At 36.7% G+C, this 12,393-nt stretch overlaps 1 non-coding gene across 1 annotated transcript; it reads right to left on the bottom strand.

Moving 5' to 3' along the window:
* Window positions 1-12,020: 12,020 nt before the first annotated feature.
* Window positions 12,021-12,127, bottom strand: LOC120259723. Its single transcript, XR_005536278.1, has one exon. It is a non-coding gene; the product is annotated as a small nucleolar RNA R71 (small nucleolar RNA).
* Between the last annotated feature and the right edge of the window lie 266 nt (window positions 12,128-12,393).

The raw sequence follows: 12,393 nt of genomic DNA, 5'->3' as shown, positions 1-12,393 counted from the left end.
TTTAAAAATTTATTTTAGAAATAAATAAACCAATTAAATAAAGTGTCTTGCAGGCATCAATAGATACAAAATATTTTGTATTGATTGGAGTCCAAAATCAACATCATGCGAAGCTATGAATAAATATTATAATGGTGAGATTGAAAATGGTGATTATGATTATGATTATCAAATTGTGACATCGAGAAAAAAAAAACCAAGAATCAATTATGATTATGATTATCAAATGCTAAAGATCAATAATAAGACACATTATGGAAATTTTGACATAATAATTATGCCATGTGAGTTGCATCATGTCGATGATGTTTATGATAAGTATCATACTAAAAAAAATACCTATGACACAAAATGAGGGTTTTTAAGGGGAAAATAAATTATTATTTATAGTATTTAATTAAATATAGTGATAAGTGTTTACATGGTTTATTAAATATGATTACCTATTTAATTATATAACTAAAGGTATCATTGAAAATATAACTAAAAGTGATTTTAATAATTATAATCAAATTCTCTAAACTGTTTACTCTCATATATTTTTTCACTATAACAAATTAATTTTAATTTATTTTTTATAAATTACATAAAATAGAATTATATTTTCAATATATAATTAAAAATCTTATTCATTAATGTTTTCAAAATATATAACATTCTCTAAGTAAAAATTGAAATTAATTTTTTTTATTTCTTTAACAAGTCAGTTATTTATTTTATCTTGGATTTTTTATTACACCACGAATCATAAATTAAATTAAACTAATTCATTGAGCATGTATTCCTATAATTAGTTAAGTTTAAAATTTGAGATTTATCTTTAAAGAAAGCATTTTTTTTAAATTATAATGTTTATTATTATATTTAAATTATAAAATAAAATTCAATTCTCAATATCAATAGAAGTCAAATATTACTGTTGATAATATTTATTAATAGAAATCAAATTATTTTTCACTTATATGTCCCTATTGAAAAATAAGTTACTCAAAAACAAATTAATTTATATTTCAATAACATTTGCGTGTAGATTTTTAAGCATTTAGTATTTGCAACAGAATGCAATTTGGTTGTGAAAGCCCATAATTTTTCACATAATCTTGTAATTTTTACAATGACAATTGTTTTGGTAGCAAACAATCATAATTTTTGAAATAAGAGTATATATTAATCACAAAAGTTCACAGTGTTTGTGAAGAGTATTTATGTTGGTTGCAAATAGTTTTAGTTTTTGCGACACTGTTTGGGTTGGTAGCAAAAGCTAATAGTTTTGCAATGAGTACAATTGGTTGTCTCTAAAGCTAATCTTTTTTATGACTGGTGCATTTGGTTGTCACAAAAGCTAATAGTTTTTTCGACGGTTATTTTGCATTGTCGCAAAAGCCCATGGTTTTAGCTACATTTATATGTGCTGGTCACAAAAACTTATAGTTTTTATGACAAATATTTGTCATGGTCACAAATTCTTATGATTTTTATAATGGGTCTATGTGTTGGTCGCAAAAGCTTGTAGTTGTTACAAAGCAAAAAGCTTGTTTTGTGACAGCATTTAAAGTGGTCACAAAAACATTTATCATAAAAATACATTTTTCTTGTAGTGCCACAATTGGAAAAAAAAATTCCTAGATCTGCTTCTATAAGGAACCCTAGATACCAATAAGCCAAGAGGCCCATTGGCAATAGAGTATTGTTGTCATAAGGCACTTTTTAAAATTGTTTTAGTTAGGGAAGATTCTCTAGGCTTTGTGGAGAAAAAGGAGCATCAGTGAAAGGAGGAATTGGTCCGTCTTGAGTGAAGCATTTCTCTAGGTGTTTAAACCTTTTCCTTTTTTCAACCTCTTTCAATATTTTCTTCCCCCCTTGTCATGGAAAGTGGGGGATGGATCTCCTCTCCGCCTCTAGCATACCCTTCCCCTCCCTCCTGGGCCCAAATTACCTCTGCGTTGGGTCAGCAAGTAGATAACTCTCCCATTTATAATGCTCAGGTTCTAAACAAACTGAAGGAGACCATGGCTAACTTTGTAAGGCTTGATGAAGAAGCTATCTCTCAGGCCTAGTTGCAATGCCAGCACTCTCTTTTAGGTAAATTCTTCAGAAAAAACATTCCTTTTGTGCAAGTAAAGCTTAACCTACTATTCAAGTGGGCTGATTAAGGAGATGTGATGATATCCGAACTTCCCAACAACTTTTTTCTCATCAGATGTGCTACTAAGTTGGTGATGCAGCTTCTTCTACAAGATGGTTTGTGGACCATCAATGGTATAATCCTTCAATTTACCCCATGGAGGCTGTTCTTTGAGCTCGAGTTTGCTAAGCTCAATATGGTTGCTATTTGGGTCCAACTGCACAATCTCCCTATTGAGTTTTGGGAGGAAAATACTCTGGAGACCATTATTGGACATCTCGGGAACCTTCTCAAGGTGGATTAACTTACTAATTCTCTCACTAGATCAAAGTATATTAGAGTTTGCATTGAAATTGATCTCTCCAAGCCTTTGAGTAAGGGTTTCTGGGTTGGAGATGATATGCAGCATGATTTTGTTGCCTTGCTTGATCAAAGACTTCACACTTTCTGTTATTCCTATGGGTTAATTGGACATGGAGCTAATGTTTGTATTTGAAAGCCGACGAATAGAATTTCCAGATCCCTTCAACCCCTTGTCAAGTATGAGGGTCGACGGTAGGTTCAAGGTGAGTTAAGGTTGTTGACAATAGCGGCACAAGCATACTGGCTCCCAGCCCTAACCCCCTAGAACATGAATCCCCTTCAAAACATTCTCCTCCATCCCCTGATTTAGAGTTCGGGCCTTGGATGATAGTCTCCCGTTGGCAAGGCTGTTAGCGGGGGCACCACGGTACCGCACGTAGTGGTTGATAAGTGTTTGTGCGATAAGAATGTGAAGTGTTCTTTCCTTATGATTAGCATTACTTTTAGCATGTTTAAGTGCTAATACATGTGTATTTGTGTTCTTTTGCGCATGTAGGGTTGTGAAGCTAAGTATTAAGAAAAGAAGCCAAAAGTAGATCGCGAGCACACTAATTGGTGCAATCTTGGAAGGAATAAACGCGAAGACACAAGTGGGGTCTTATGATGCATTAATGTGTGGCAACCTCCGTGTACTCAAGCCATTACAATGAGTCGAAGGGGCACAAAAGAAGTCATATTTGCATATTGATCGACACAAAGTGTAAACACCCTCAAGCGCACGGGGTCGTCAAGTAATAAACCACTCGCACACGCACGAGTGGGTCATATTCCCAAGGGGCCTGAGGAGCTACTTTACTCACTTCTTACTTGTTGTTTAGCTCACCGATTCCAAGGTAAGAGAAAAAAAGAAAAGAAAGCAAAATGAAAAGCGCAAGAAATTCTAAAGAAGTGCGAAACAATCAAAACACGGGAGATGCTCAAGGTTGGAAAACGGTCACGGATGCGGATTCCCGAGGGGGTTACTTAAGTGAGTAAGAAATTGAGTAGTTAAGCACGTGGCTAGTTGGACCGAGAAAAGCAAAACCTAGGTCAACCCGATGGTCACGTCAATTGACCCCTAACCCGGTGCAAGTAGTTTTTGACCATACGAATGGAGGGGTACAAATACCCGATGGTCATGGCGTATTTATACAATAAACCCTTCCTAGTTTGATGGAGTCTAGCACTAAGGCAATGATCATGCTACAAAGTGCTACCAAGAATTTGATACATCACTCAATCAAATGTACCAAAACAATTAAGAATACCAAACAAGGATCACAACAAGACAAACATGCATAAACTACTCAAACAATAAAAAACATCACAAGTTCACCCCCAAGGTTCACCTACATCTGGTGACCTAGGGGTTTAGTTGTTCATGTTCAACAAAGAAACCAAATAATCCATACAAACAACCAAAATAAACATGAGGAACATTCCCTCAAATGGTGAAGGTCGAATGACTGAAGAATCCTCGGAGAAAACCTTCCGAAGACGCCACTTGGAGGGGTGGCTTCCCATTGTCTTCAACCTCCTAACAATGTAGCCCCTAGAAGTAGATCCTCCTCGTTCTTGCTCTCCCCGCTGAGAAATGCTCGGATTTCCTCCCTTTTTGCCTCCTGAAGCTCGTGTTCAAGTGGTGTGGAAGTGGTGCTCAAAACCCTAGCCGTCCTTGCCCAAGAAAGATCAAGAATCAAGAAGAAGCTCCCCAAAAGATGCCCATCAAGGCCTTATAAATGCCCAGATCACGATGGGTAAACGGGTCAGTATACCGGCCGTATGATGACCCCTCGGGATTTTCAGTTTTCTGCTGAGAAGCCCGCGATGAGCTACAGTGAACTGCTACAATAACTCTACTACAGTAATCCCCCGCTCAGAAACGATGTTTCGATGCCGAATTCATCCCCAATCGCGTCGCCGAGTTCCCAGGGCTTCTACTAGGCCTGAAATGTAAAAATAACCCAATTTAGACAAAAAAGGGCATCAATTCAACAAATACTGTAAAGAATAATACAAAACAAATACATGCGAAATACATACTTTTAGACGTTTATCACGTATCCCGACTTGTGCATTGATAACAAGATCTTCACTAATGAAGCCTTTGATTGAAGAGGAGTTGCGATCTACAGCATAAACATGTGCCCGTTTATGTTTCCTCGATGAAAAGTGTGGAATTGGGAGTGTTTCGGCCGAGTATTATAGCAGATTACTGTAGTAAAAATATTGTAGCAAGTACTGTAGTAGTTACCGTTCACAGCCGGCCAAAAACAGGATTTCCAGAGAATCCACACGGGCGTGTGGAAATTCCCCACGCCCGTGTGAAAATTCCACAGGCCCATGTGGCAGATCCACAGGGGCGTGTGAATGCCTGATTCCAGCCCTATTTAAGCCATAATTCAGCCCGATTTTGGGAATCTTGTTCCCCTCTTCTCTTTCACTTTTCTCCATCGTTTGGGAAGCCATCATCTAGGGTTTGGAGAGGCCTTTGGAGAGTCTTTGGAGTGGTTTGAGGGATTTGACACCGCCATTCGCTTGGAAGAAGGTTATTGGGGGAGCTTTCGTCGGCATAGATCCGGCGAGGTGTGCCCTAGGCCAAATAAGGGGACTTTTGGAGAAGACTTGGCTACTCCACAAGACCATCGACATGACTACCGAGGGGGTTTTCTTATGGAACATTTATTTTTACTTTCGATTTCATTATTGATTGTATTGTGCTCTATGGAGAGCTAAACCCCCTATTGGGTACTTGGATTTTGTAAACCCTAGGATGTTATTGTTTCATTAATCTTTTATTATGTTTTCCTTAATTGATGTTTCAATTGAGTTCCAATCTTGAGTGCTTGTGGAATGATTTCTCCCCTAGAGTGACACTTGGGTTGAGAGTTCATCTTGGTAACCATTGTAGATGAGTGACACACTATGAGGGTTAGACATTGCTTGATTGGAGAGGGTTGAGAGGGTAGGTCGAGAGGTAGCGGAGCGTCCCCTTTCCCCTCTAGTGTGATGTATCCTACGTCCATTTCCTTGAGTTATTGGTGTTCACAATAGAGTGAAGTTCTAGAGGATGAACTCTGTTGGGGCTTAATTGCATGAGAAATAGAGTGAAACATTGAAGGGACTCTAGTGTTTCGGGCTTAGTTGTGAGTAGGGGTCTTTCACCTGGACCAAAGGGTTATGTCTATACATAGGAAGAGGGTTTATCACTTGGATTCCCTAGAATTCCATGCAACTTTACACAGTGTGAGGTGTTGAGCTGAGCAATTTCTCCACCGGGATATAGTGTAGAGTTAGTCATGGTTGACCTTAGATTTGGGCCTGTGTGCTTAAGTATTTTCACGACTCATTGAGCATTGATTAGGAAGTATAATAGTTGGTCTTGCACTTGAAACATTAATCCTAGGGGGAGAATTGCCCGAGTATCCCACTTCTATCGATTGCCTTACTTCTCACTTACTTTTGCCTTTCATTCATGTTTCTTTTTATCCTTGTTTTCATTACATTTTATCATGACTATCATTGTTCACTTTCACGTGGTTAAGTAGCAATTTAAGTATTTTTACTCCCTACTCCCTGTGGATACGATACTTCACTCACTTGGGATTTATTACTTGACAAACCCGTTGTTTATACAAAAAATTTTGCATGTCCTAATTCAAATCAAATTAAAATTTTAAAATCACATGTTCCCCGATCATAATTAAATTAGGACAACCTGTGGATAAGATGAATAAATTTTATAATATATAGATATATTCAAGATCACCCAAGAATACATATCCTGAGGCGATCTAAATATTAAAATCCAAAGATCAGCCTAGAAAACAGATCTCAAGGCGATCTAAAAATATATATATATATATATATTCAAATTCCTGGATAAGCCAAGAGCACCGATCTCGAGGCGATCTAAAATACTCAAATATCAAGATCTGCCGAGAGCACCGATCTCGAGGCGATCTAAATATTCAAATATCAAGATCTGCCAAGAGCACCGATCTCGAGGCAATCTAAATATTCAATTCTCCGGATAAACTAAAAGCACCGATCTCAAGGCGATCCAAAGTTCAAGACCAGCCTATAACACCGATCTTGATGCAACCACAATACCAGGATCAACCGTGAATACAAATCACAAGGCAAAAAAAATATATATATATATATATATATATAACAAATATAATAAATTAAAATAAAAAAATAATTAGTTTAAAAATAGGATAAAAGATTTTTTTAAAAAAATATATATATATAATTAAAAATAAAAATAAAATCCGATAAATCAAATCATATCAATAAAAAAAGTAATAATAACAATAATAATAATAAATCAATCAAATCAAATATAATAATATACAAATAAGATAAAAATCAATAAAAATCAATAAAAATAATAAGATAAAATCAATAAAAAAATCAAATCAAATAGTTACGTGATATATAATAATCAAATCAAACCTAATAAAAATAATATATATATATATATATATGTATATATATAAAAATAAATAAATAAATAAATAAATAAATAAAAAAATAAAAAAATCAAATCAAATCAAATAAAAAATAAACAATAAAAATAAATAAATAAAATAATAAATCAAATAATAATAATAATAATAATAATAATAATAATAATAATAATAGCACATGATAAAATAATATTAATAACAAAACAAAATTATGTGTAAGACATGTATGTACATATATATATATATATATATATAATAAATATAATAATATATATATGGCATGGGAACGTGGAGGCGTGGGTGCGTGGTTGACCCATGATGAACCCACGACGTGAGGAGCGAGTTATGAGAAAAGTTGTTTTAAAAAAGGAACCGAAAGGAAAAACTAAAAAAGAAGAGGAAGAGGAGGGACGACTGGGGGAAGAGAAGGATTCCGGACTTCTCGGCCAAAGATATACTCAAGGAGAGAGGGACGGGACCGACGGGAGAAAGACGAAGGAGAGGCACTCGGTTTTCTCTAGGCGAAGAGATACTTGATATAAAAAAAGAGCAAAGGAGAAGAGGGGAACCGGACCAGCAAAAGAAGAAGAAGAAGACGGAGAAGAGGGAAGACGAAGGCTAAGAAAACAAAGGAAGATAGAGGATTACAGGGCTTCTCGGCCAAAGATATACTTAAGAAGAAGAGGACCGGGACTGACGGAGGAAGACAAAGGAGAGACGAAGAGAGGGCTGGTTTTCTCCGAGCTAAAAAAATATATATATTCAAATAATAAAGAAGAAGATCCCAGTCAAGGTTGTCGCCTTGGGGAGAAGAAGCTTCAGAGGAGGAGTCTGACAGGCCAAAGAAGAACTAAAGAGAGCGAGGAAAAAGGAAGAAGAAGAAAGAAAAGAGGTCGCTCCCACAGTCAGTCATCGCTATTGTTGCTCGCCATCGCGGTCACCGCCTCCAGTTGTTGATGCCGCCGCCGGAGAGAGCAACAAATGACGGTTCTCCATCGAAAAAAGAAGAAGAGGAAGAGGAAGACTAAGGCTTTTGCTTTTCTCTACCAATATATATATATATATATATATATATATGATAAGAAAAAGGGAGAGGGGAGGCTGCTGCTGCCGTTGTCTGTCATGTTGCCGCGGTCGCTGCGTGCTTTGTCATCGCTGGCTCGCCTCAACTTGAATCCTACGTCGGCGCTCTCTAAACTTGGTGAATTCAAAGGAGGCTCTCATGCGAGGGTTTACAACTCGGAAGGAAAAGGCGTTAGTGGCGGTGGGACGACGATGATGGTGATCGTTGTGTCGGAGGAGAAGATCTTTGCATGAGTTTGCCAAAGACACGAGGCTCTTCTACTCGTTGCCGCGTGAATGGTTCGGGGTGCAATGATCATGGCATGTGCATGCGCTGCTTGATTATTCATGGATTAGACTCGTTGGCATCATGGCGAACGAATTTTTAAAAGCCATCAATGGTCTCTGCGGGTAACATAAAAAAACATAGTAGCAAAAAAAGAATGATAATAAAAATAAAATAAAAAAATAAGTAAATCGAGACTCGCACCAATGGTGGACTATTGAGAGAACAACCAATCGCATGATTGCCAATGCTAATGTGAATAAAATCTTGTACAAGTGGTACCATAGATTATAGAGAAATTATTGCTGCAACTCCGTATTGGAACATGAGGAGCTAGTTACTATCCAACGCATTCAAATATTTAATAAGGATAGGAATGGATATATCAAGATCAATGAGTTAAAGAGAATGACCGGGTCTCTTCCATGAAGCATCAAGACCTACTAATCGGCCAGGTGAGCGGATCTCCTGAAGAACAAGTGCTCCGGTGGTGATTTTGAAACAAACAATGAGGAGTCATATTTGATGACGAGTATATAAAAGATTATTTCAATATTTGAGGATTAAAGAGTCAAGTTCCATACTATAATTATGCCCTTGACTTTATGTGTGATATGGTGATATGTTCATTTAAAAACAAAAAAAGAAAGAGGGTCAATTGGTCAAGTCTGCTGCTCATTCAAAGGAGAGAAAATGATTAGAAACACACATGCAAATATGTTTAAGAAGAAAATGAGATTGTATGTAATATACCCATGTGCATCTTAAAAAAAAAAATACAATGGCCTGCAATAAAATTAATGGCTTCCCCAGTGAATATAACTCTACGTTAAATTAGAGAAGAAAATAAAGAGTTTATATTCAATGAATGAGTAAAAAAATAAATAAATTTAACGGTCATGGTCTTAGGATTTGGTTTACAAAAAAAATCATGGCCGTTGAATCTTTGATCACAACCAAATTAATGTTGACCGACATCCTCTTTCACTCTGCCTCGAACTTAAACCATGTTGTTTGATGATGAAATCTGGACCCTTGATCAAACTCTTAAATGATATCTCATTCATTGCCTAGTTGCCTCGAACTTAAACCATTTAGCTTGATGATGAAATCTGGACCCTTGATCAAACATTATGCATCTTGCCTCGAACTTAAGACATTATTGCCTGATGATAAAATCTCAGCCCTCCAATCAAATTTGAACTATTCATCTTGCCTCGAACTTAAGACAATGTTGCTTGATGATAAAATCTCAGCCCTCCAATAAAATTTGAACTATTCATCTTGCCTCGAACTTAAGACAATGTGGCTTGATGATGAAATATTAGCCCTCCAATCCTATCTCTTGATGATCAAATCTAAACCATTCACCATATTGCCTCAAATTTAAATTAATTATATGCTCCTTATATCCACCGTCCATTAATTCTCCTTCATTACATTTATCACTTGGGATAAACAAACCACACTAAAAAAAAACATTTGATAATGAGATATATATATTTCAAGACGGCAATAAGGCATATAATGTGGCGACGAGGCACATGCAGCGATTATGTTCAAATATATATGATGATCATAAATAAAATAAAAAAAAATAAAAAAAATACATATATATGGATATATAAAAGCAAAACCAAAGCAGCCAAGTCAAGACTCAAAATATAAAAAGAGTCAAGACTTAAAAATTCATATAAACCGACAATTGAACTCAACAGTGTCAAGACATCATAAGTCAAAGGCCCAAAGAGTTTACAAATTAAAATACAAATCGACAATTGAACTCAGTGGTCTCAAGACATTATAAGTCAAAGGCCCAAAGAGTTCACAAGTCAAAATATAAATCGACAATTGAACCCAGTGGTCTCAAGACATCAGAAGTCAAGGACCCAAACAGTTCACAAGTCAAGATACAAATCGACAATTGAATCCAGTGGTCTCAAGACATCAGAAGTCAAAGACCTAAAGAGTTTCACAAGTCAAAATATAAATCGACAATTGAACTCAGCAGTCTCAAGACAAGAGTTTCACAAGTCAATATTCAAAATCCATATAAATCGATAATTGGACTCAGCAGTGTCAAGACATCATAAGTCAAAGACCCAAAGAGTTTCACAAGTCAAAATATAAATCGACAATTAAACTCAGTGGTCTCAAGACATCATAAGTCGAGGCCCAAAAGGGTTTACAAGTCAAAAAATACAAATCGACAATTGAACTCGGTGGTCTCAAGACATCATAAGTCAAAGGCCCAAAGAGTTTACTGAGTTAAAATACAAATCGACAATTGAACTCGATGAGTCTCAAGACATCATAAGTCAAAAAGCCCAAAGAGTTCACAAGTCAAAAAATAAATCGACAATTGAACCCGATGGTCTCAAGACATCGAAGTCAAGGACCCAAACAGTTCACAAGTCAAGATACAAATCGACAATCGAATCCAAAGTGGTCTCAAGACATCGAAGTCAAAGACCTAAAGAGTTTCACAAGTCAAAAATATAAATCGACAATTGAACTCGTAGCTCTCAAGACAAGAGTTTCACAAGTCAATATTCAAAAATCCATATAAATCGATAATTGGACTCAAAGAGTGTCAAGACATCATAAGTCAAAGACCCAAAGAGTTTCACAAGTCAAGACTTGAAGGAAGCTTCACAAGCACAAAAAGCCGAAGCCTATGGAAAGTCAAAAATCAAGTTTTTTTGATTCATCAACATAGAGAACCCGAACTTGAAATACAAATCAAATCAAAAGATGCAAAAATTTCAAATTTCTTGTATTTTTGATGAAATCCATGAAATAAATGAAATTGATTGTCACAACTTATTTCAATGTTCACACTTATTTCTTAATCGGAGGTTCCTGCATGACAATGTCCGTGGTAATTAACATTAAGGGCTTGCCCCTAATGGAAGTCATGAACCCACAATCTCTTGAAGTCATAAAAATTTAAATTTGATTTGTGATCCATTTATTTCAACCGGTCCAACCCTAATTAAAGGCCGGGTGAGAAAAAAGGAGTCCACACCCGTGCACTTGTGAGTCACACGCAAGAGGCATTATCAAGTTTTTGGTGCCGTTGCTGGGAAGTAGGCGTTTAGAGATGCTTTACACTTTTCGATCTTAACTATTCATTCATTCTCTTTCATATCTTCTTATCCTATCATCGTTCTAATTTTGTTTTCTTTATTTTGATGCAACTCCAAATTATGACCCGAGGAAACCCTTCGATACTAATTAAAGATGATCCTGAACTTGAACGTACACTCAGAAAAAGGGGTAAAGAACCTATACAAGAACCACCGAATCTAGCTGAAGTGGAAGTTAAAGGACCTGACAACAAGGCGGAACAGAATGAACAACAGAGAACACTATCTAATTACGCTAGACCATCGGTACTGGGGACACAATCTAGCATTGTGTGACCCCGATTATAGCTCCGACCTTCGAGCTGAAGCCAGCATTCATCCAGATGATACAACAGTCAGCGCAATTCAATGGTTTGGCTGATGAGGATCCAAACAATCACATTGAGAACCTTTTGGAAGTTCGTGACATGCTGAAGATCAACGGTGTTACGGATGATTCTATTAGGTTAAGGGCTTTCCCATTCTCTCTAAAAGGAAGAGTTAAGCAGTGGTTACATTCTTTACCATGAGCATCCATCACGACATGGAATGAAATGGTTGAAGCTTTTCTTGTAAGGTACTTTCCTCCTGGGAAATCAGCAAAGCTTCACAATTAGTTATCATCGTTTGTTCAGATGGAGCTCGAGTCTTTGTTTGAGACATGGGAGCGATTCAAGGATCTTTTGCAGAAGTGCCCACAGTATGGATTCTCCGAATGGATGATCATTCAGACCTTTTACAACAGGTTGAATCCAAGTACAAGACAACTTCTAGATGCCTTCGCAGGAGGTACAATGGGGAATAAGACCCCTGATGAAGCCTGACAATTAGTAGAAGAAATGGCCATGAATAGCTACCAATGGAATGCAAGGGAAAGGAAGAAAGTGGCCAGACTCCATGAGATCGATGCGGTTACATTGTTGGCGGCCCAAGTGGAGGTATTGAGTAAGAAGTTAGACACTCTGGCTTCTCCTA

The sequence above is a fragment of the Dioscorea cayenensis genome, chromosome 4 (genome assembly GCF_009730915.1).
Source record: "Dioscorea cayenensis subsp. rotundata cultivar TDr96_F1 chromosome 4, TDr96_F1_v2_PseudoChromosome.rev07_lg8_w22 25.fasta, whole genome shotgun sequence".
NCBI lineage: Eukaryota > Viridiplantae > Streptophyta > Magnoliopsida > Dioscoreales > Dioscoreaceae > Dioscorea > Dioscorea cayenensis.
Note: the sequence above shows the minus strand (reverse complement) of the source record. Positions and strands in the feature narration are given on the sequence as shown.